Source organism: Tursiops truncatus, chromosome 6, assembly GCF_011762595.2.
Source record: "Tursiops truncatus isolate mTurTru1 chromosome 6, mTurTru1.mat.Y, whole genome shotgun sequence".
Classification (NCBI taxonomy): Eukaryota; Metazoa; Chordata; class Mammalia; order Artiodactyla; family Delphinidae; genus Tursiops; species Tursiops truncatus.
Window position 1 is genome coordinate 8,727,272 of NC_047039.1, and position 23,017 is coordinate 8,750,288.

The 23,017-nt window shown below is 38.3% G+C and overlaps 1 protein-coding gene, 1 long non-coding RNA gene and 1 other non-coding gene across 4 annotated transcripts in view; all 3 read left to right on the forward strand.

The window, feature by feature from the left end:
* Positions 1 to 19,466, forward strand: part of LOC141278936 (uncharacterized) — a 55,957-nt gene extending 36,491 nt beyond the window's left edge. For both annotated transcript variants that reach the window (XR_012332358.1, XR_012332359.1), the window contains exons 2-3: positions 11,959 to 12,071; positions 14,192 to 19,466. This is a non-coding gene — a long non-coding RNA (uncharacterized lncRNA). The remainder of the gene's footprint in view (positions 1 to 11,958; positions 12,072 to 14,191) is intronic.
* Positions 1 to 23,017, forward strand: part of XKR6 (XK related 6) — a 270,750-nt gene that overhangs the window by 64,625 nt on the left and 183,108 nt on the right. The gene's annotated exons all lie outside the window — the stretch shown is intronic.
* Positions 14,607 to 14,713, forward strand: LOC117312871 (U6 spliceosomal RNA). Its single transcript, XR_004527275.1, has one exon. It is a non-coding gene; the product is annotated as a U6 spliceosomal RNA (small nuclear RNA).

The window sequence follows — 23,017 nt, forward strand, 5'->3', positions numbered from 1 at the left end:
TTTATGGAGAGAAGAAAGTATCTCAGAGTAGATATTAGAAGTTTTGTTTTATTGTAGTAAAATCTTTCAGCTTAGTTTTTTTCCTTTTGGAAAATGGACCACTTACTCCAGTGTTATTACTAGAGGATGTTGTAGAGACACAATGAAATGATGTAATACATTGGAAAATAGTTGTAGTGGTGGGCATTTATTAGAAATGTTTTCTGCTGTTTGAATAGTTTATGTCTTTATTAAATTGAGGCCAAAATAAGTAGCTCATTATTAAATTGATACCCCTGAATTTCAAGATGATAGTGAGAAGCTAAGTGATTTTAAAAACAGAAATGAATACCAATGACTCTACCTTTATTCATTATGGACATTATCAGAAACACTAGAGTTAATTCCTCCTCAGTGTTTAACTGGATTGTCTTACTGTATTTTAGAAATAAAGGCAAAAGAAGGTTTTAATTCAGGTTTCAATTTCTAACATGACCCGAAGGTGGTATAGAAAGAGAGGAGTGTCCACATATTATTGTGAAGTTTCTTTTTGAACTTAGTTTTTATTTTCTCATAAAGCATGTTTGGCTTATGCTATCAGGAAAATTAATTAACATTTATGGTTACGTTAAAAAAAATGACAAGCTTCTCTTACACATTACCACAACATTTCAGAAGCTATAAGAATGACTCAAGAGTAGACAAGTTTGATTTCTGGAATTGTGACATAACTGGTAGTTTTGGGAGCTTCTCGTTTTTCTTCTCATTTTAGACTTCTGTTTCATTAACTTTCCCAAGACCCACTCTGATATTAAAACTTTTTCCTGTCCAACCCCGGATTCCTCCCTCTCCTTGCCTAACAGGATATTTTTGAACCACGGCTAACCCTGGGCACTTAGTCAATAAGGGAAAAGTTGTCTGTGGTCTTTCCTGTCCCTCTTCACGTTGCAGATTTCAGATAAAATATATAGGGCTCTTGTCTTCCTGCTCTTGGGCAGCCATATTGATCTTTCTTGGGTATTGATAGACGCCAGATCTTCTTCATGATGCCTTTCACCAAAACGTAGCAATTCTATATTTCCTGCCTACTGTGCTCCTGTCTGTTCGGTGGTGATTAATCTCATTTTCAGCCATGAACTGAGTTAATAGATGTTTGCTTGTTAACCCTCCACCCCTTTATTTAAAAGCAAACGGACCTGGGAATGCCTGGAGATACATTTTGGCCTTGATATGCCCTGTGAATTGTGCCCTGGACGCCGGTGTCCTCTGTGGGCGCCTGCTGCACTGAGACGTGGCGCTTCTCCTGCCTTTCCCCCACCCTTGCTGCTGGGAGCAGTGCTAGTTGCCCTGCGTCCTGTCTTCAGCTCAGTACGTAGGGCTGGCTTCCTGGGCCAGCGACCTGTGCAGTTGAACAGGGCCCCGCACTTGACTTAATGTTTTCCTTTTGCCATCCTGAAATTCTTAACTTTTTTTTTTATAAGGGCCCTGCATTTTTATTATGCACTAGGCCCTGGAAATTATATAACTTTCTCATCAATAAGCTTTGAACTCATTGCCTGCTTTCTCTCCTCCATTTGCTTCCAGCTTTCCCTGTGGGCTTTCTGTGCTGCCTCATAGCTTCTGCTCACCCCACTTACTTCACCCCCCACCCCATGTACGACTACCTCACATAGTGGAATCTGCAGGAAACATAAAGTCTGAATTACCTAGTAACTGTCTAGCTGGTATCTGTCAAGGCTACCTGTTAAGATCCTCACAGCTGTTTTTTGTTTTAACATCTTTATTGGAGTATAATTGCTTTACAATGGTGTGTTAGTTTCTGCTTTATAACAAAGTGAATCAGTTATACATATACATATGTCCCCATATCTCTTCCCTCTTGCGTCTCCCTCCCACCCTCCCTATCCCACCCCTCTAGGTGGTCACAAAGCACCGAGCTGATCTCCCTTCGCTATGCAGCTGCTTCCCACTAGCTATCTGTTCTACATTTGGTAGTGTATATATGTCCATGCCACTCTCTCACTTCATCCCAGCTTACGATTCCCCCTCCCCGTGTCCTCAAGTCCATTCTCTACGTCTGCGTCTTTATTCCTGTCCTGCCCCTAGGTTCTTCAGAACCTTTTTTTTTTAGATTCCATATATATGTCTCACAGCTGTTTTAAGGTTAGTCCCCTTGGGATCGACAATATCATTCTATTATGTTTACATTTCATTTGGGTCCTTTAAGTCCCTCACTATTAATATTTTTAGCGTTTAGCTATATACATATCTAATATTGTGTAATATAGTCTGCTTAAACCAGTCTGATTAGAAGAAAACATTTATTCAGAAATACGGAGAGAGGTGACATTATTAAGAATCTGAATACTTGCCAAGAGATCAGGCCTCCAAGCTAGTCAGCTGTGTTTGAAGGATTATGTAGTATAATGTATATGAACGTACTTTGTAAACTCTACATTTTTGCCAAGTGCCAGTTTTCTTAAACATAATTGTTTATCATCCTGTGTACTGTTGATGGGAATGTAAACTAGTAGAGCCACTATGGAAAATGATGTGGTAGTTCATCAAAAAATGAAAAATAAAATTACCATATGATCCAGCAATTCCAATTCTGGGTGTATACCCAAAAGAATTGGAAGAATCTTGAAGAAGTATTTGTACACCCGTGTTCATAGTAGTGTTATTCACAGTAGACAAAAGGCGGAATCAACCAAGTGTCCATTGATAGATGAATGGATAAGCAAAATATAGTCTGTACATACGAATGAATATTATCCAACCTTAAAAAGGAAGGACACAAAAAATAAACACATGAACCTGGAGGACTTTACGCTAAGTGAAAGAAACCAGACAAAAAAGGGCAAATACTGTATGATTCTGCTTACGTGGGGTACCTATAGAGTAGTCAGATTCTTAGAGACCGAAAGGAGAATGGTGGGTGTTGGAGGAAGTGGGGAAAGGGGAATGGGCAATTACTGTTTAGAGGCTGAAGAGTTTCAGACAATATGAAATGAATTGTGGAGATGGATGGTGGTGGCAGCACAACAGTATGAATATATACTTACTACTGCTGAGCTGTATACTTAAAAATGGTTAAGATGGTTAAAAAAAACTTAGTTGTAACTTTTATCTCAGGGGGAAAAAAGGGAAGTAATAATCCTCATCAAGTTGGGGAGTGAGGAGTGTGTGGAGAAACAAAAGTGTCAGAATGTTGATAGTTATTGAAAGTGAGTTGAGGGTACATGAGGGTTCATGGCACTAGTCTGTTTACTTCATATACATTTGAAATTTTCTGTAGTGAAAATTTTTTAAATGGTTGCCATTCAGTTTAGAAGACCAAATTTACTCATCAGGGGATTCTAGTGGCTGCTGCAACCCTCCATAACGATGGACATTTCCAGTGATGAGAGAGGGATATGGCCGGTGAGGAATGGAACAAATTGTGAGGATTTCTGACTAGAAGAATGATGTCGCTTTTCACAGAGAAGGACATTGAAAGGGCTGTGACTTCAGAGGGCAAGAGTATCTCATAGGAAGTTAAAGTACCTGAGTCCTTCTTATTTGCTTTCCTTTTACTAGAACAGTTACTGACTGAGGCCAGGAAAACACTAAAAATTTTTATTGTGCATTAGTGCTCTTAATAACTGTATACCTTCTTCTTATGAGCCCAGACCGGGCTGTAGTTGTTGCCTGTGTCGTTGGGAATTACAAAAAAAGAATGACACTGTAAAGTTAATAGTAAAACCGCGAATGGCCTGCACTTCATTGAACGTGGACTTGTCATAGACATCTCTGCATTAAGACAGTGTGGTTCTGTTTTCCAGCACAGGCACTTTTTTCTATTTCTGTTTCAATGCCAAACACAGGCACTTTCTTTCCCATCATGGGCAAAGTGACCACCCAGTTATAAAATGTTTCAACTATTAGTCTGATCATTTCTTTTAGATAACACAATCTCTCTTCGCAAGGCTGAAGCATCTCAAAGAGATAGAAACCTTTTAATCTACTTCTAAGAAAACTAGACATCAGAAAGCAGAAACATTCTGATATGTGTATACACATTAAACTTCAGAATGTACAAATCCGGTCTTCTAGCCATTGTAAAACAAAGGATGAAGGAGAGGAGAATGTTTTTATCATTTACATTTAAATTTTATAGAGTTCTCACTCTTGGTTATAAAAGATACATAATGTGGGGAATTTGGTACAAGAACAATGAAAGTACATTTTGTTTGCTTTGTATAGAAAATATCTAATTAAGCTTAATTATATGATGGGCTGGTTGTGGGCACAACTCAGATCATTCTGTAGACATAAAGAAAAGGCTTGCAAAGAGGTAAAACATCTACAGCTCACGGTAGAGGAAGCATATTACTTTCTAAAATAAACAGATCTTACATTTCTTTCTAGATCAGTACCAACAGTTCTAATAGAATGTGGGCAGAACCCTTAAATGTTGAACCTAAGAAACTTGACATCTTGCCCCACCTACCAGAATAAGGTGAAATTACTCGCTGCTTGTTTTCATTTACTGGAACATAAGTATGTTGATTTCCTGCTCAGATCTATAAATGTGGTGGCCATTGACTTTTAGCATTTGCTAAAATTATCAAAAATGAAAGGAATAGCATATTCTACAAAGTTTCAAAACGAATAGCCCATACATACATACATGTAAAGGGAAGCATACATACAATAACTTGCAGGATATAATGGCTAGTTGGTGGGGGATGGCATCAGCTTGTATTCTTTGTAACAGGAATCATACTTTTCAGTTAAATGTCTATTTTACCTGGATGTCTGTTATCTAATTTTAATAATTTCAGTATGGGAGAACTAGACCACTGCCATGCACCCAGCTACTGCAGTAAGCACAAATGAATGGCAGTGTAATCTGAACATGTGTTCGCAGACTGATCAAATTATATTACGGCATTTGTTTAAAGGAATTTCTTGCTTGAGTTTGTACCTGTTCCATCACTGTGAGAGAGAATAAGGCATAAGATAAGGCAATTTCAAATATACTACTAATAGGGAATCTTATTAAATATGCTTGCTTTCCTGTACCGTTGTAATTAACTTTTCGTCAATGTGTTTTCTTCCAAGACTGATTTATCCACTGTGTACATTTTGAATACCTACTATGTATAAAACATTAAGCTAAATACTGAGAGAAGTGGAAGATACAAAAATCAATGACAGCTCGTGCTTTCAAACTTAGGATAGAAGTCATTTCACAAGCTGAACTGTCAGTTGAAGACTGAAAAGGTGCTACATGTTAGGAGCACATATAGAGCCTGTTAAAAGAGTGTGGGAGGAGTAGAAGTCAGGCTGCAAAGAGCTAAGGCGTTAAGGGTGAGAGATGAACACAGTCCCTGGCGCACTTAGGATAAAGCCACAGCCCTCATCGGGCCACGTGAGATGGCTGGCCTGGCTGGTGCCTGTGTGCTCTCCGTCAGGGTCTGTTGACGAACCACTCTTCTTTCTGGTCCTCCCAAGTCACGGTGTTCTCTGCTGTCCAGCGCTTTCACATATCTGGTTCCCTCTGCCTGGGATGCTACTTCTCTTGTTCTTTGCCTGGCCAGTTTCTGCTCAGCCTTTAGATCTCATGAAATGTCACTCCTTTCAAGAGACCCCGCCATTGCTGCTATGCAATGTGTAGGACCACAAACACACAGGTCGTACGGAATGGCAGCCCAATCTAAATTAAGCCCCCCAATGATACTGTTATAGACGCCAGTGTTTTTCCTTTGTGTCAGTTAACATTTTGAATCCATAAATGTATCTGCTTATCTGTGTAAATGGAATCATAAGCTCCCTGAGGGAGGGGGCCTTGCTAATTTGTGTCCCCAGGCTCTGGTACATAGTCACTTTTCAGGAAATATTTTTGAGTGAATGAACAAATGTAGCTCACTCTTCAAATTTGGCATTTTGGCAGTAAAGAAAAAGAGGAAGAAGGACATTCTAAAGTCAGTGATGTGTTCAAGGAAATGGATCGTGCCTCAGTCTCAGGATCAGGAGATCTGAATGTGTCTGTAGGCAAAAGGAAAGGAGCCATTGGAGGGAAAACAGAAGATGTAAACGAAGGATTAAAATTCCACAGGAGCTGTGTGATAGAGGAAGAGTTAGCCTTAGAAGAAGATCCCTGTGTACCCTTAGATAAGAGAGAGAGAAGGGTTTGGAAATTGTGATCTATTAGTGAGGGCGCAAGTAAAATTAATATTAATCTGCTGATAATTTCCACAACACTTTCAATTATAGTGGCCTAACATCTAAAGAAAAATGAAGGTTGAAAATGTTCAAAATTGTGTACGTGCCAGTGGTTACGCACCATGGCTCCCAGTGAGAAGTGATGCATCGTGATTGTTAGGCCCATTTGCCGTAAACTTTTGAGGGTGGAGGGCTCCTGCAAGTGCCAGCATCTAGTCGTGCCAGGGTGGACGCGCCTCCTTGACCTGCTGAATAATTCAGGGATTCTGCCTCCGGTTAGTGCTGATTTGGAACAAATGTGAACAGGATTATAGAGTAAAGACCATTTTTAAATGGACAAATATTTTTTTTAGCATTGTTTGTTTCTCCTACCTAGGAGGCTGATTTTCTTCAGTGATGTTTTACTGGGAAGCCTGACCAGTTTCATGTATTGTTTATAATAGTGGGTATCACATAATATAGCAAGACTGTAATTAAAAAAAAAAATAATTGATTTTTGGCTGCGTTGGGTCTTCATTGCTGCACGTGGGCTTTCTCTAGTTGCGGTGAGCCGGGGCTACTCTTCGTTGCGGTGCGCGGGCTTCTCGTTGCAGTGGCTTCTCGAATGTTGCAGAGCACAGGCTCTAGGCGCGTGGGGTTCGGTAGTTGTGGCACGCGGGCTCAGTAGTGGCGGCTCGGGGCTCTAGAGCGCAGGCTCTGTAGTTGTGGCGCACGGGCTTAGTTGCTCTGTGGCATGTGGGGTCTTCCCGGACCAGGGCTCGAACCCGTGTCCCCTACACTGGCAGGCAGATTCTTAAGCACTGCGCTACCAGCAAAGTCCCAAAACTGTGATTTTGAAGGAGCTGGGTTTGGAGTCCAAGATCACTGGAGAAGTCCAAAGCAACAACACACTTTTACTGGACTGGCGCCGGCTCTCGGATGGGAGGGTATGGTAAACAATCAATAACTGACTTTGAGGCACACGCACACTGAGCTATTGGATAGCCCATTAGGTCCTTAAAAGTAAACTCAAAACCTCGCAACCTGTCCCTGGTATATAGGAGTCAGGAGTGAAAGTGAACTTTGCCTGCCACAATGTGGTGTGCAGATTTAAGAACATGAGAAGAAGCAAGCGATGGCCAGCTTCAAGAAGCACAGTGCCCAGGACCATGTTGACAGTATATATCAGGAGTGACAGCTGAGTGCCTCTGTGGTCCTCAACAATTCTCACATTCACAGGGTGGCTCTCAAGACGTGACTCAAGGCTATAAATTCTTTTCCATTTTGAGAAATCAATCCATAGTCTTGAAATGCTGAAATAGGAAAGCATCCTTGAAAAACATTTTAATTGTAATTATTACATATATAACAAAAATTACTTTATAAGTAGACAGTGCTTCTCCCCATTCTTATATGTTTTAAGAGTTTCTTAGATAGCTTTTCATAATTTTCGTGTTTTTCCCTTTCTTACTCATACTGCACACCTTTTAAAAATTATTTTTGAAATGAACATTATATTTCTGTTCAGCAGTGTCATTTATGCACTTAGTAATACAGGTATTCCCCAGTTTTCAAAAGTTCGCTTTATGCCACTTCGTTTTTAAGAAAGTCCTACTTAGTGCCTGTTTTCACTAACCAGAAGAATTCTGAGGAGGATTTTTGCTTTTATGAAAAAAGACAGAAAGCAAAATAGGGTTCAGTGTCTGTTTTCCAACTAGCTGTGACAGAGGCAGTGCACACCCAAAGCAGGTAAAGCGGCCCCACTGAGCTCCTTCCCCAGGAACTGCACTCAGCATCTCGGCATGCAGCCACCATAGCTTTGAAATGTATGAGCATCTGTGCTTTATCTCGATTTATTTTGTGCATCTGTTAGCAAGATTGCTTCCTTGCTTTATGCCATTTTGGCTTGTGAAGGGTTTCATAGGAACACTGTCCTTTCAGATAGATAGTGGGTGAAGCCTGTATATCTAGGACACCTCCCCACAGCTATATGAGATGACACATAATTTTTTGGAAACAGTTTCCTTTTGACCGATGTTAGGATTGTTTTCCAGATTTTTTCTTTCATTTTTTGTATATTAATATTACTGGTGTAGTATTGTCATTATAAGTAGTCTCCATGTACAAATAATTTTGCTTACATGAAAGAGGAAGTATAAAGGATCCTAGTCCCCGAAGTCAAATTTGTGGGTTTAAAGCATGTGGGTTTCTACACTTCTATAGATATTGCCATTGTTCCACAAAAATTTAGCACCAGTTTACACCTCTCCCAGTGGTAAATTTGAGCACCACATCCCCCAGATTCTTGATAATCATTCTTCATCTGTTAGTATGTTTTAATTTGCATTTCTTAAGTTTTGAGTGAATTTGAAGGTATTTTCATATGTTTACAGATCATTTTTATTTCTCAGTGAATTGTCTATAATCATTGTCCATTTTCCAGTGGATTGTCTTTTTCTTAGCAATTTGTAAAAACTGGATATTAATATTTGATGCAAATATTTACCTTGGTTTATTGTTTGTTTTTGTTTATAATTGATTTTTTGTTTGGTTTGTCTTTTGTAAAATCAATTGTAACTTCTAGTTTTTTTTAATCATAATTAAAGTCCTTCCTGTGTTTCAGAATTTATTTAAAAAAATTTTTAAAATATTTTTATAGTCTCATGTTTTAACTTTAAATGTGGTATACCCAGAATTTGTTTTGGCTTAAGGAATGAAGTTAAAGATTTGGCCTTAAGTTTTCCAAATTGCTAGAATTGTCTCAATGTCATTTTTTGGAGCATTTTCCCTTCTTCCTATAGAATCCTTGAATTTGAGATTTTCTGACTGATAAATGTATTTATAGTAACATCTAAACTAAGGGACTGATTTTCATGAGAATGTATTTTACATTGGATGCTCTTGAATAGATAGGCATTGTTTTTAAAGAAGTTTGATTCTATGATTTGTTGAAATTTATTTTTTTTTAAATAAATTTATGGGCTTCCCTGGTGGCACAGTGGTTGAGAGTCCGCCTGCCGATGCAGGGAACATGGGTTCGTGCCCTGGTCCGGGAAGATCCCACATGCTGCGGAGCGGCTGGGCCCGTGAGCCATGGCCGCTGAGCCTGCGCGTCTGGAGCCTGTGCTCCGCAGCGGGAGAGGCCACAGCAGTGAGAGGACCATGTACCGCAAAAAAAAAAAAAAAAAAAAAAAATATATATATATATATATATATATATATATATATATATATATATATATATAAAATTTATTTATTTTGGCTGCATTGGGTCTTTGTTGCTGTGCGCGGGCTTTCCCTAGTTGTGGCGAGTGGGGTCTGCTCTTCATTGTGGTGCGCAGGCTTCTCACTGCAGTGGCTTCTCTTGCTGCGGAGCATGGGCTCTAGGCACGCGGGCTTCAGTAGTTGTGGCCCATGGGCTTAGTTGCTCCATGCATGTGGGATCTTCCTGGACCAGGGCTCCAACCTGTGTCCCCTGCATTGGCAGGTGGATTCTTAACCACTGTGCCACACCAGGGAAGCCCTGTTGAAATTATAATTAACTTACTGGCACTCAATGATTTTATTAAATGGGAGACCTCAATGTATCAGTCTTGAAGTGACAAATGGAGTTTTATGATTAATATAACAAGACTGAGTATAAAATTACTTGCCTTAATAAGCTATAAAGCATGTCTTCTGAGTATTAAAATCTCACTACTTTATCATTAAAGGTCTTGACCAAAGTGAGAGTAGTGAAAATTGTGGAATTCAAAGAATAGGGTCAAATATTTGTTGTTGTTGCATTCTCTGGGTTGGATGGATTGGTTCAGGGAATATGATAGAACTGTAACTTGTATAACAAAACATACTGTGATTGAAGCAAAGGGGGGAATGAAACTGTGAACATAGTATGGATGAGGATAAAAGTTACTTAAGGGAAAGACCTGAGTTTTGGAGAGGCAGCTACTTTTCGTTTTTTGCCAAAGAATGCTAGCAAATATGAATTGAGAAGAACTGTGGGTTCTCTTTGTTGATGTAAGACACAGATTTGGAATTTACAGATAAGTGAATGTTTAAGGCTTATAGCAAAAGTGTATCTATCAATTATTTATGTCTTCTTTGAAATTTATTGCAACTGGAAAAAGCAGGGATCTATGACATACATGATACATTGACTGTTTACAAATCAGACCAGCATGCAGTTTTCCTTGATGAAGATGTGAATGCATCACAAGATAAAACTTATAGAATCATCTTATGAACATCAGTGGGAAATGGACTTCAGAGCTCATTGATTTTGTTTTTAATATTTTCACTTGAGGCAAGCATTAGCCTAAACCTAGATATGACTCAAAACAGTTCTTTTCTTCTTTATTCTAAATACTTAAGTGTAAATTACAGTTTATTCCTCTAAAGTGTGGTTCTGAGACCTAGAAACTTCAGAGTCAAACCATTTAACTTTGTACCAGTTGTCCAGATATTAAATTTAGTTGGAATTCACATGAAAAATGAAGGAAGATAAGCTAACTCAGACGTGTTTATAGACCCTTGATTTAAGACAAACATAGAGCTTAAATTGAATCATGTGTATATATTTTGATATTTTTTGGTAATGTACCATATTCCTACACAAAGAATTTCATTGGTATAGATCAAGCAGAGAAATGAAAAACATTGAACAATGTTAGTATAGACTCTAATGGTAATTTATGTATTTAATTTAATGGATATGTATGAATGGTATAAAAATTTATGAGATACTTGTCTTCATTACACTATAGTTAAGGCCAACTCTTTAAGTAGCTTTGGCAGCAGAATTTCTGATTTTAAATTGTGGCTTCAGGTGAATGAAGTACTCTTCTATTAAGTGATTTTAGTTTCTTGGCTGACATAACCTTACAAAGTAGTCTGAGATGTTTATACTTGGGGTTGAAACCACCAGTGCTCTCCAAATGAAGGATAATTAATTTTCAGGATTGATGTAGGGTTTTGAAAACACAAGCTTCACATGGGAAGAGACCGACTGGTGACTGGCGTTCACTCGCAGCATGAGCGTGGGGCTTCTGAGTGGGTTTTGTTTCCAGTCCTGCAGTCTCATTCAGCTGTCGTGTGATACATACCGATCTCCTCCTCTCATGGAAACAGCAATCCTTATTTTCTGTCCCCTTAGCATTATAGCCAAGACCCGAGACAAAAAATTAGGAAATAAAAGGCTAGGACCCCACTCGCTGAGGTTTGGAACCATCTTTCATATTCAGCATTTGACTTCCAGTGCTTCGAAACATTCAATATTTGTGGAATGAGTGAACGCTCACTTTGTAGAAACAGGTTAATTTTCACTTACTACTAGCATTACTGTTGGACTAGGAGTTCTAAATACACAAAAATGTGTTTCTTAGGGCCAGATCATTGTTCTGGTTCAGCGTTACACTTTACTTTCTTGCCTTGGTTTATGTGCGTAAAGAAGTGCTAAGTTGCTGTCTAACATCATTAGCTTCGTTAATGATATTGTTATATTTAACTCTGTAAGAAATAAATAAATGTTTCATAATCTCAGGAGATGAATAAAATATTACTCTTGCTTTGTTGAACCACCTTGGAATTAAATTGTCATTATTGTTATACCCAGCAAGCTGACAGGGTAAGAAGAGCACACTTTCTAAATAAGGTTGTGGTACTCTGGATGGAAATGTGTACATTTTCATTTTTCTGAGATTAATAATGCCTTCTAATATTTTACATTTTAGTGTCATGTTCAAGGTTTCATTTCATGACCATTTGTTCATTCACATGTATTTTTATTTTTAGCTCTAAGCGAAAGACATGAGGCCTAAGACTGAAATGAGGTTGTTTTGAGGCCATCTGATTTCTGGCTAGAAGGTGTGCGATCGCCTCGTCCTGAAACCACTGCAGACAGAATGGTAATGGCAAAGCCTGAGACAAAGAGAGGCCTTCATGTTTTTCCATGTCTCCTCTCCTACCCCAATTCCTTTCTTTTTAAGCTTAAAATTTTAAGTTGTGAACAAAAGGTATTAAACAACATGCTGCCATTCTAACTAAACTGGTTCAAGTGTTTAATAACAAAAGGATTAATTATATAAAACTACATATTAATTAAACCTTTAAGAGTTGTTTAAACATAACTTTAAAAAAAATGAGCTCTTGTGAGGTACTTAAGTAACAACAAAATATTTATTATACGAAAGCACCTGAGCCCATTAGGTATTTGCAGATTGAAATAATGTTTTTCCTTTGCAAACCAATACAGCTTGCTCTTAACAGGGACTACGGGCTTCATAAGGTTTTCAGAGTAGGAAGTAAAGATTCTTGCCACAGCTTTGCTTTTCTGTCATAAAGAATTTTGATGTTTTATGTATGTGTGTGTTTTTTACTTTTTAAAAGGTAAAGTGCCCATTAAGAATGTTAGTTGTATCAGTTAAACTCTGCTCTAATTATTACATGTATCTTAGTTCAAAATATATTTTATAGTTGAAGATAACAGCACTCTATTGTAGTAAAACATTTTTCAGGGAGTGTAGTGGCTCTCTTTATTAAGTTTATTCCAACGGACCATGTCCTGTTAAATGTGTTGATATAGCCGTGCTGATAAGGCAATCACTATCCCTCCACCCCCCCAGAATAGAATTTCAGTAGATTCTTTGCTCAAGTTCGAATTTTATACTAAGCCACTTTTTCAGAAGAAGTGGCTCTTCATATTATTTCATTTCCTGTACTACATGTAACAGCATTAATAGCAAAAATAATATTATAAATGTACTTATATTTAGTCTAAATTATGCATCAGTTTGTTTAATTGTGATGAGGTGCTGAGAAAATGAAATTGTCATCCTATTCCAGAGAGTAACGCAGAGGGCAAATTCTAAGGAACTGACAACAATAAGAATTATTATTATTTTTTTAAGTCATGCTTATTTTCATGTTCTCTTCTAGAGGCTCAGTGGTAATATAGTTCTAAACATCACCTCATTTCCTTACAAACAGTGTTTTCTTAAAAACAGTATTACAAATAGTATTTTACTGACAGTATTTTCTCAGATGTTGAGAGTGACTTAAAATTTATAAAATATATTCTTCTTATTCATGTATGTGACTTTCTATGATAATAGACTTATTCACATGTTACGTAAATCCAGGCACTGTTTTGGTTGACTGGAGTGCAATGACTATATATCTGTGACCTCAATTTATACTTAGATAATTCAGCCTAGCCTTGTTCTAAAGAAAAGCAATGTACAATAGGTTGTTTCCTTGTTTTATCTTATCTCTTAATTTGTTGTTTTACTCTTCTTTTGGAAATGTGAACTCTGAACTCCTGATTTTCTATGGAAAAATTAAATAGGCTGGTCTAAATAGCATGGTTTTTAAGCCTGTAGTTAGAAGAATTGTTCATATAGTTCATTTTTGTGTATTAATGTTTTAATGAGAATTACTGATTATTTTTATTTTTAGAAATTCTCATTTCTTGTATTTTCCCAAACAAAATTGTTTTTCTTTTTCAAATAAAGCCTATCTAGATTGACCCTTTTTGAGCTTACAAGAACTTTGAAGGTCATCTTTCTTATTTCATGTGCTAAAAGTTAATGAAATAGAAGCACAAAGACTTTCACCACTACTAACTGGCTAAAACATAGTTTCTAAAGGTATGAGTTACATAAGAATGAAATCAGTAATTTCATTTATGCATCTGAATGTCTGTTACCTTAATGGTAGCTTTTCAAAGAAAATAAAGACAAATCTAATACCACTTTAAAGCCTGAAGCTGTACATATGAAGATATTTTGACCCAGTAAATATTTAAATAGGTAATGTGTATGAGTATAGTTTAATATTTATTTTGTTATAAGTAAACTGCCTTGTTATTAAGGAAAACTTTAATATTAGACTTACAAGCATATAACTGTAAATGAGAAAAAAATTAACTTTAAAATGTTTTGAAAATTATAAAAGTAAATATTGACCTTTTCTAAGAAAGTCTTTTCCTTTTGACATTGTTTAATTTTTTTTCCTTTTTGTTTTTTAGGTTTGCAATTTTTTTTGGTGATGGCATGTTCAGAATCTTGGATCCCTAAGTTGAATATGTTGGAAATATTTAGGAACTCTGGAAATTGTTGTTTTTGTATATATAATGACTTTCTAGGTGAACCAATAGATTTAATAAAAAGTATATAAAAGAATAGGCATTATAATTTTGTATTTCTAAGTTAGCATGCATGTCTCAAATTCTCAGCTATCATTTATTAGTGTCATACTCTGGAGACAATTATCTTTTGAAGATTTGGGGGCTCTCATTGACCTCATATTTTTCCAGGCAGTTTATGTAATCCTCCCGTGCCAATTTGGTCAGCTTCTTTGCCTGCCTACCTTGTAGTGTAGCTTACGTAGATCAGAGGTAATTTTTGATCAGGAGGAGAGAAGATAAAATAATCATCAGGTGAGTGCTCGCTTCGGCAGCACATATACTAAGATTCGAACGATACAGAGAAGATTAGCATGGCCCCTGTGCAAGGATGACATGCAAATTTGTGAAGCGTTCCATATTTTTTTATTAATTAAAAAAATCATCAGGTGACAGTCCTAAAGGTAGTAATTACAAAACTTCAACCTGGAAATGGCCTCAACATGGTCTATATAAGAATATGCAAATTCTATCCGATATATCCAATACATTTGTGGCAAAATGCTGCCAGTTTTCAAGTTAGATATTATTATGTGGGACGGAAGTGCCAATGAGGAGGGAAAGGAGCTGCTCAGTTTCACCTCCTCCTCTCCCCCTGTTGTTGAGTGAATAAATTTGGAGAGGAAAATGCCAAGAGGCAGACTGTGTGAATGAAAAGGAGAAGGAACAAAACCTGACTTTCCAAGAAGGGCTGTTTCCCTTAAAAAATAGAAAGTTGCCTATATTCTATGTACACTGTTCTAAAACTATAGGCTACTTTCATGTAGACCCAGAATGTGAACTAGGTCATTCTTGACCCTAGAAATGGGTGGAGATGTATTTGATAGGAGAATCAGTGCTTGGGTGACTGGAGTTCCATTATTGGTGGTTATCTTCTCTGGCCTGTTCCTGCTGGGATTAGGAACTTGAGTAACATTCTGGGTGGGTAGTTATTTTGATGGTCAAATATGATTGCCTCCCTATCGTTTTGACCAAAACTGGAGAAAGATTGATTTTTTTTTTAAAGACCGTATTCAGAGCAACTTGAAAAAGGATTAAAGGGAAAGGATAAGTAGAATTCAGGGAACTACAGAGGTTGAGTGGTAGCTCAGTAGGATGTTAATTATTTGTTTATTGCAAGTTTTATTATTGGTAGATTATCCAGTAATACAGAAATTGGTGTAGAACAGAAGTTTTCATAACATTTCTATTAGAAGGCATTTAGAAGCTAAATAAACTACACTGTAACCGCACCCTCCCCCCTCCTCCCTTGCTTTGCTTGGTTGAAGAGGAATTGGCTGATATATATTTAATGGCACAATGAAAACATCAGATAGATTTTTAAAAAAAATCAAGTTATATTTTAATCTAAATGTGTTGCCTATTTAGCTGCTTTCCCATTACAACTGGTTTTAAAAAACTCTCTTTCTGTGGGGCTTCCCTGGTGGCGCAGTGGTTGAGAGTCCGCCTGCCGATGCAGGGGACACGGGTTTGTGCCCCGGTCCAGGAAGATCCCACACGCCGCGGAGCGGCTGGGCCCGTGAGCCATGGCCGCTGAGCCTGCGCGTCTGGAGCCTGTGCTCCGCAACGGGAGAGGCCACAGCAGTGAGAGGCCCGCGTACCGCAAAAAAAACAAAACAAAACTCTCTTTCTGTGATACTTTTGTCAATAGAGGCGTTTCCTCTTAGCCAATTCTAGCCACAATATTGACCGGGCCTAGGCATTTGATATACCCTAAAGGAATTAGGCAGGAAAAAACTTGGTCCCTACTGGAATGAATATTTTAAAGATCTTCTTAGATTCTGTGAACACTGTGAGTACAAATGAAAGAGACCCAGGAGAGGGGAAAACTTAAGAGCCTAAGAATGAAAATGATGGTGGGGATGGGGGCGGGGTGGTAAGCTCTTATATAACTAACCGAAGGTGCACTAAGGGCAGGGAATTCGTTTCCTGGAGGTTATGAGGTAGCGTGTGAAATCCCTTGGACAGGAGGCATTCCGATTTAATTTGGGTACTTCACACTGGCATGCCGCAGTATTTTAAGGATAGTGGCAGGTGATCTTGGGAAATATCAGTGCATTTACTAACAATGAGTTTGATTTTATTCTGGTATGTTATGAATGGGCATGTAGCTCAAAGATTAGCTTAATTCAAAATAAATATCTTAAATATTAGAGAAAATATTTTAAAAATGGGTCTTTCATCCCTGCTGTATAACTTTAGGAAATAATGCAGAATACTGAACATAGTAGAGAATTGATGGCATGAATATAATCAGAATTTGATGGTTGCTTTCTAGAAACTTCTAAATAAAACCTAAATTTGTTTAAAGTTGTACTACAATAGCATTTCTAGTGTGTATGTCTCATGGGAAGGTCTGTACCTTCTTGGATCACTGCACTTCACGGCCTTGCACATCGCTGTGAGGATTCAGAAATTGACTCAGTTACCCAGGGATCATTAGATCTTTGGGTACAGTCAGTACATAGGGGCACATAGAGAAAGTGAGCCTCGAACGATGGCCATTTGTATTTTGGAAGTTTTAAACCCCATTTTGAAAACCGGCAGAAAGCTATGGATCGTTTCCCCAACAAAACTTCCATTTCTGAGGGTGGAGGGATGGCCCTTGGTTGTCATTCAGGAAGCCCTGATCTAAAAGACCATCTTCATTTTACTTCTGACCTTGCTCCAGCTTTGTTGTCACTCTCCGTCTGTAGTTCTCTGTCACCTTTGAATGGAGCGCCAGATCCTGAAGGATGCTTACTGCCTTACCCACTGAACTGAAGCCACAGTCCAGAGCTTTGTGATGTCATGGAGCAAAAACTCTGCAAAGGGCTGCCCCAAAGGTGCAAATGGTAAGAATAGGGCCTGAGGCATGGGACAGCCCTCCTAGGTAGTACCTACCTCCTGCTGGTTTAGGGGCATTTATTTCATAGTCAGTTGAATATTAATGTTTTGTTTTTGAAAATGAGCATATTTCTCCTAAAATTTTTAATCATTATAAAGGTGTTCTACCTAAATGTAACTTTTTTTCTCATGTTTTAAGATACCACATTCATGGTGTGAAATGTGTACTTCAAATTAACATAATGACTGGAAATTTGGGATTCTGTTATTTTGTGACTCTGAAATTTGTAGCATATTTTCAGGAAAATTGTTGAGATTCCTAGATATTTTGTTCTTTATTCCTTTCAAGTTTCCTGCGTGTATGATTATTTCTGAATTTTATTAATCTATTTGTAACTTTAGAGAAAACTGCCTTCAGTTCATATTTTGACACAGAGGGATGCTTTGATTTATCTTATTAGAAACGTGTTTTGACAAAAAATTCCATTTGAGTGGCTCTAATCTCCATTTCGGAATCTCAGATCAACTGCTTGTTACGGCAGTCATTGGGACTTTTCTGCCAAATACAGCTTCACTGAGAAGGTCATCCTTGAAAAATCAAGAAATCTGAAGGAAGTAATTTTGGGACCGAGTAGAAAGATGGAAGATCATCATCAGATTACAGCACAGCACACTCTGGAAACATCTTAGACTTCACCGCTTTTGTACGTGAAACATAATTTGAATGTCTTTTATGAATTGGACCTGTAGACAGATAACATATATCTTGAATGTAAGAAAAACACAACTCTAGCCTCTAAAACACTGCCGTCAGTACAGTCGACTCTTGATCATTCACACTGGTGGAGGGAGCCTGGGTCCTTCAGCTTAACTAAAGTTAGACGTCATGTGTTCCGATTCAAAGGTGTTTCTGTGTTCCTTTTGGAATATAGTGTTTGGACTTTTACAACATGTGCCTCCCAATTTCACCTGCCCTGAGAGAGGAGCCTGAGTTCATCTGTGCCCAGATGCTTGTTCTCTGTCCTTTTTTTTCTGTACTGTTGACCTAAATGTGGGGAAAACGTTGAGCATATAGGATTCCAAAATTGATCAGAATCTGTTAAATCTATCCCACTTCTCCTTCCCAGGTAACTTTATTCCATTTCCTTTTCAGCTCTTCTAAATGTTGCCCAACTTTAGCCCCTTTGTCTTAGGTCAGGATAGAATTATAACAGCACTGTCCAGGCTTCTTCCCTCTTGTCCTGTTTCGTTCTGCCTGTGATGGGAGGTTTCCGTTGCTTTCCTCTGAAGGAGTCTACTTGTGTCCTTGCATTTCCATCTCCCTCCCTGCCTGCGGGGAAATAGAATAGATCCAGACTTAGCAATCTTGGCTCTCTAAGATTTGCCTATAAAAGTTCATAGTATTGTATTTAAAATAGAGCTTTTTTAGCTGTGGTGTTGACAGGTGTCTCCATTGGCCGTCTGCTCTGTTCTGATGCTCAGCTGGGTGTGACTGTCCACTCTTTCCCTCACCACCCAGGCCTCTTGAGGCCAGGAGTGAACCCTCACCCTGCCTCAGGCACAGGATGAGCCAGAACTGACTTCTCTGTGAGCTTGCCTAGGTCCTAGAGTCATGAGTTAATGAGATAGTTGGAGAGATCCATATGTTTTCCCCCAGATGCTAGTAAAACAAATCATGTGCAGAGAAAATGATCACATCAATAAGATTTTGAAAGCAAGATTTGTCCAAAAATATGCCAGATTTGAGGTTAACCCACATGAACCCACATTGACCATCCAGGCATGTCTTACTTTAAAAAATACACAAAGTAACATAACCCTTAGAAAATATTACCAAATTATCCTGACATTTTCAAAATGTGATAGTACTCTAAACGTTTTTTTCTTACAAGTAGCTTTCAGAAACACGTGCAAATGTGTTTTGTGTAAAGGAGTATATACTGTATATAATATTCTGACTCTTGCTGTAATAAAATTAAACTTAAACAGTCTCATTATTTAAAGCCTAAGAGTTTGAAATTATTTTTTTGAGTAAACTTTTACAGCATACAATACTATGTTTACTTCTCATGGAATGTACAAATATCCTTAGAAGCTGCTCTTGTGTGTTTGTTTTCCGCACATTCCACATAAAATAAAAATATTGTAAACAGGGTCCATGTCTCCAGTAAGAGTTTCCAAACTTTTGGCTGTAATTACCAAATGCTTGGGATTGGGCTGGCTGGAAATGCATATCAAGTATTTCTGTGTATGCAGCAAACTTTGTCCAAATAAAGTAGCTTTGTACTCTGAAGGAGCTTTTAGTAATGATACTTTTGTTAAATAAAATATGTGAGTTAAAGGAAAGGAAATGAACAAAAAGATCTGTAAATGTGATGGTCTAAATAGGAGGTTTGTGACCGTTTTCTGTCCAAGTTAACAGCAGTAGTAAGTCAGTAGGAATGGGGTGGAGGTGGGATTTGTAGTTTGAAGGGAAAAGAAAGATCCCCATCTGGAATTAGCAGTGGTGTGGGTCAGTGTGTGTAAGCTGTGACCCGTGGACCCTGAATGCAAGGTCAGGCTTGGTACTAGAAGTCTATCCTCACAGTTCCTGAATGAGCAGCAGAGGAAGGGTGTTGATCTGAGGCAAAATAGGAAAAAAAAAGCAAAGACAGTGTAAGGACTTCAAAATATTTTTTCAGTTAAAAAAAAAGAAATGTCCTTTAAACTTTCATGTCCTCCTGTCTACTGTATGCCCTTATTTGGTAAAAATGAAAAGCTTGCCATCCCAAGTTAGTTCTCTAAAGATATTTAAAAATTTTTGTATTGGCCTGTGAAATCGGAAGGCTGGGAGCTGCTACTTCTTGGAATGTTAATTCCAATATTCTGTGCAATATTAGCATATTAAGGTCCCAGTTGTTTATCCCACAACCCATAACTCATAGGACACTGATTAGGGTGCCAGAGAACAGTTTGGGAAGGTGTAGATAATTACTTCAGCACTGCTGTGTCATGGGAGTCATTGTCATAACCTTATTATGGGTAGCAGTTAAAAGGATAGCTGGTATCCTGTTTCAACCAGTGGTTGTCTGGAAATCTGTCAGACAAATTGCCGGTAGTTTTGTGTGAAAATGAACTGATAATGCAAAGATCTGCTACAATACAAACTTTGAGGAAACCATTTTTACTACTTTGCAGGTGATTTTTCAACCTGTGAAATAAATAGTCATCAACATGCAGGAAATTCTACACTAATATGACCAGGAACTATGCAGTGGTTATAACATTTTTATTTCCGCTTATCTCTAATACTAAAGTTCAAGATTGAATAGTCTTGTGTGACCAGACTACTTTTATTAGTTTTAAAAGAACCGGAGAAAAGAATCCCGAAGAAGGAGAAACTAAGGATGACTCCGAGATGTGTTTGGGCCGTAGGGTGATCACCTTCATTTTCCCCCACCAGAAGGGCATTTTTCAGAAGAGTATAAGCCACACAATACCAATTTTTATGTCTCGTCTACTTATGTGCTAGCCACTCGTGTAAGTGACATATATATATATAAAAGGTGTCGAGTGAGTTTCCAAGAAAGATACTGAGATTTCTTCCTTTGGCAGCTTTAAGATGAAGGTCGGTATCCTTCCTGAACAGGTGCTTGTAGGCAAGTTCGGAGGAAGTCAGTGATCTCTAGTCATGATTTACAATACTCCAAAGTACCTCCCTTTATCTCCAGGGATGTTGCAAAATTCTCACTGAATTGCTCATTAGGGAAAGCTTGTCATATTCTACATTAAGTGTTTTCCTTAGAGACTTTTTCTTAGGAGACCCAACTTTGAGTTATTAAACCCAGGGCTATGATGAGTGAGGCAGACACCTGCTTTCTGTATTCACTGGAACTTGAAAGCAAGAATGAAATTACTAAATAAGATGAAATTGGTTTGAGAGAGATTTTGGACTTCATTTGCTATGTGCTGTACGTCCGTTCCCAAGGGTGGAAAACAATCAGCAAGAGTTTTAAATTTCTCACTACTGGAAGGCACTACTTTCCCATTAAAATTTTGGATTAAATATTTTGAGCATTCTTAATTTTGTAGCAGAAAAAGAATAATTGATTGAAACCGTTTCACCTCAAATATGACCCAGAATTTTGGTAGATCTGCAGTTTTGTATTCTGAAGAGAAAGCACACGTCTCTTATTATGGGCCTTTGATAACACAGGTGTAAGTCCGGGATTTAGTTTTTTCCTCTCATCAATATCTCAGTCTTGTTCCAAACCAAGTAACAGTTTTAGTCAAATAATACCGCAGGAACTTTCCCTTAGGAATTAAGACTTTCTTTAGCTCTTGAGTTGCTCTCAGAGGCTTCTCCAGGCCCCATTTTGACCTTAGAAAACCACATCACAGAATGAGTTATGCAATTTTCAAAGCCCCATTTGCAGAATCTGCTAGCAAATGTTAAAATATTCACATCATTTTAGGCTAGTTTTCCCACTTTAAAAAGGGAGGGATTATTCTGTCTAAGTACCAGGCTAAAGACAGGTGAATGGGTGGTTCGTGGATCTCGTTTGGGACCTCCCCTGGTTCTTGTTGGCCCTGATTCAGCAGGACTCCCCCTGGTGTCGGGGCTGAAGGCCATGGCTGGATTTTAGGAGGTCTGAGGCAGGTGTTGGAGCGTGGCTTTTCACATCTACCACCATAAGCAGTTCTTGTTTGCTTGTTTTATAACATCCTTCCAGGAAGTCATTGTAGCAAATTGTTGTTTCTCCCTGCCCCTAGATTATTTAGATTAATGTGGTTAAATTGAGATTAACAAGTAGAGTTAATTCAGTGGTTGCCATTTCCTCTAAAAAATTGCTGTCAGCTGCTGATCTAGAATTCCATCTTCCATGTCCTAAATTCTGATCAAAAAAATATCAATTTGGTCTGAGTACCATGTAAAACCTTGTAATAGCCCTTTCTCTTGTCTTTCTTGGTCTCCTGCCCCACAGATCTTTCTGGCTCACTACCAACTTTTTGTAGTGAAGTTGATGAGTACCTTAAGGATTTGAAATTTGGAGCAAGAATCAGAGGTGATAGAAGGGAAGTGGCACAGGGATGGGTAGAAGTTCTTATTAAAGTGCAGCAAATACTGGATTAGGATACAGTTATCACTGGTTTATCAGGATGTTTTTATGGCCAAACAGCACAGAGCTGAGTACTGCACATTAACTCTTGCCTCTTCCAGTTCTGTTTTTGTCCTCATCTTCCTCCTGCTGATGGAGACTTGAATCCTCACAAATGAAATGTCTGAGCACTGGATTACCCTGGTGCCCAGCCGGGCATCAAGTGGGCAGAGTTTCTGCATCCTTAGACGGCCGAGTGAATGAAAAGGCCACGTTTCTCAACAATTGGAAGTTGTCGCTTGCCAGTCTTGTTTCCTGTTTCTCCCCACCTTTTTCAGTATGAGAGTCTCCAGCAAAATCATTTCCTCTAAAAGCTATTCCGTAGGGGTCTTGAGAAGCGCAGTACAGTTGGACATGGCACCTAAGTAAGTTATTCATTCCTCCAACATACTGGACGCTTACTGTGCTCTGGACTCTTGGGAAACAGAACACACAAAGCATGGAGTTTACATTCTGGCAGAAGTAAACAGACACAAGTAAATTATCACACTGTGGAATAAATAGAAAAGAGAGAATGTGCTCAGGACCCTGGTGAGGGATGGAGGGGTAGGTGTTAGTTTTCAAACAGGGAGATCAGAGGAGACCTCCCTGGAAAGTGTGATTTAGGAAAGACGATGTTTGTAGTAATTGGAGCTGAGCAACAGGTTTATCTTAAGGAAGAGAGAAAATATTGAAACATTTCCAACAATGGTGTATGGCTTTTCTT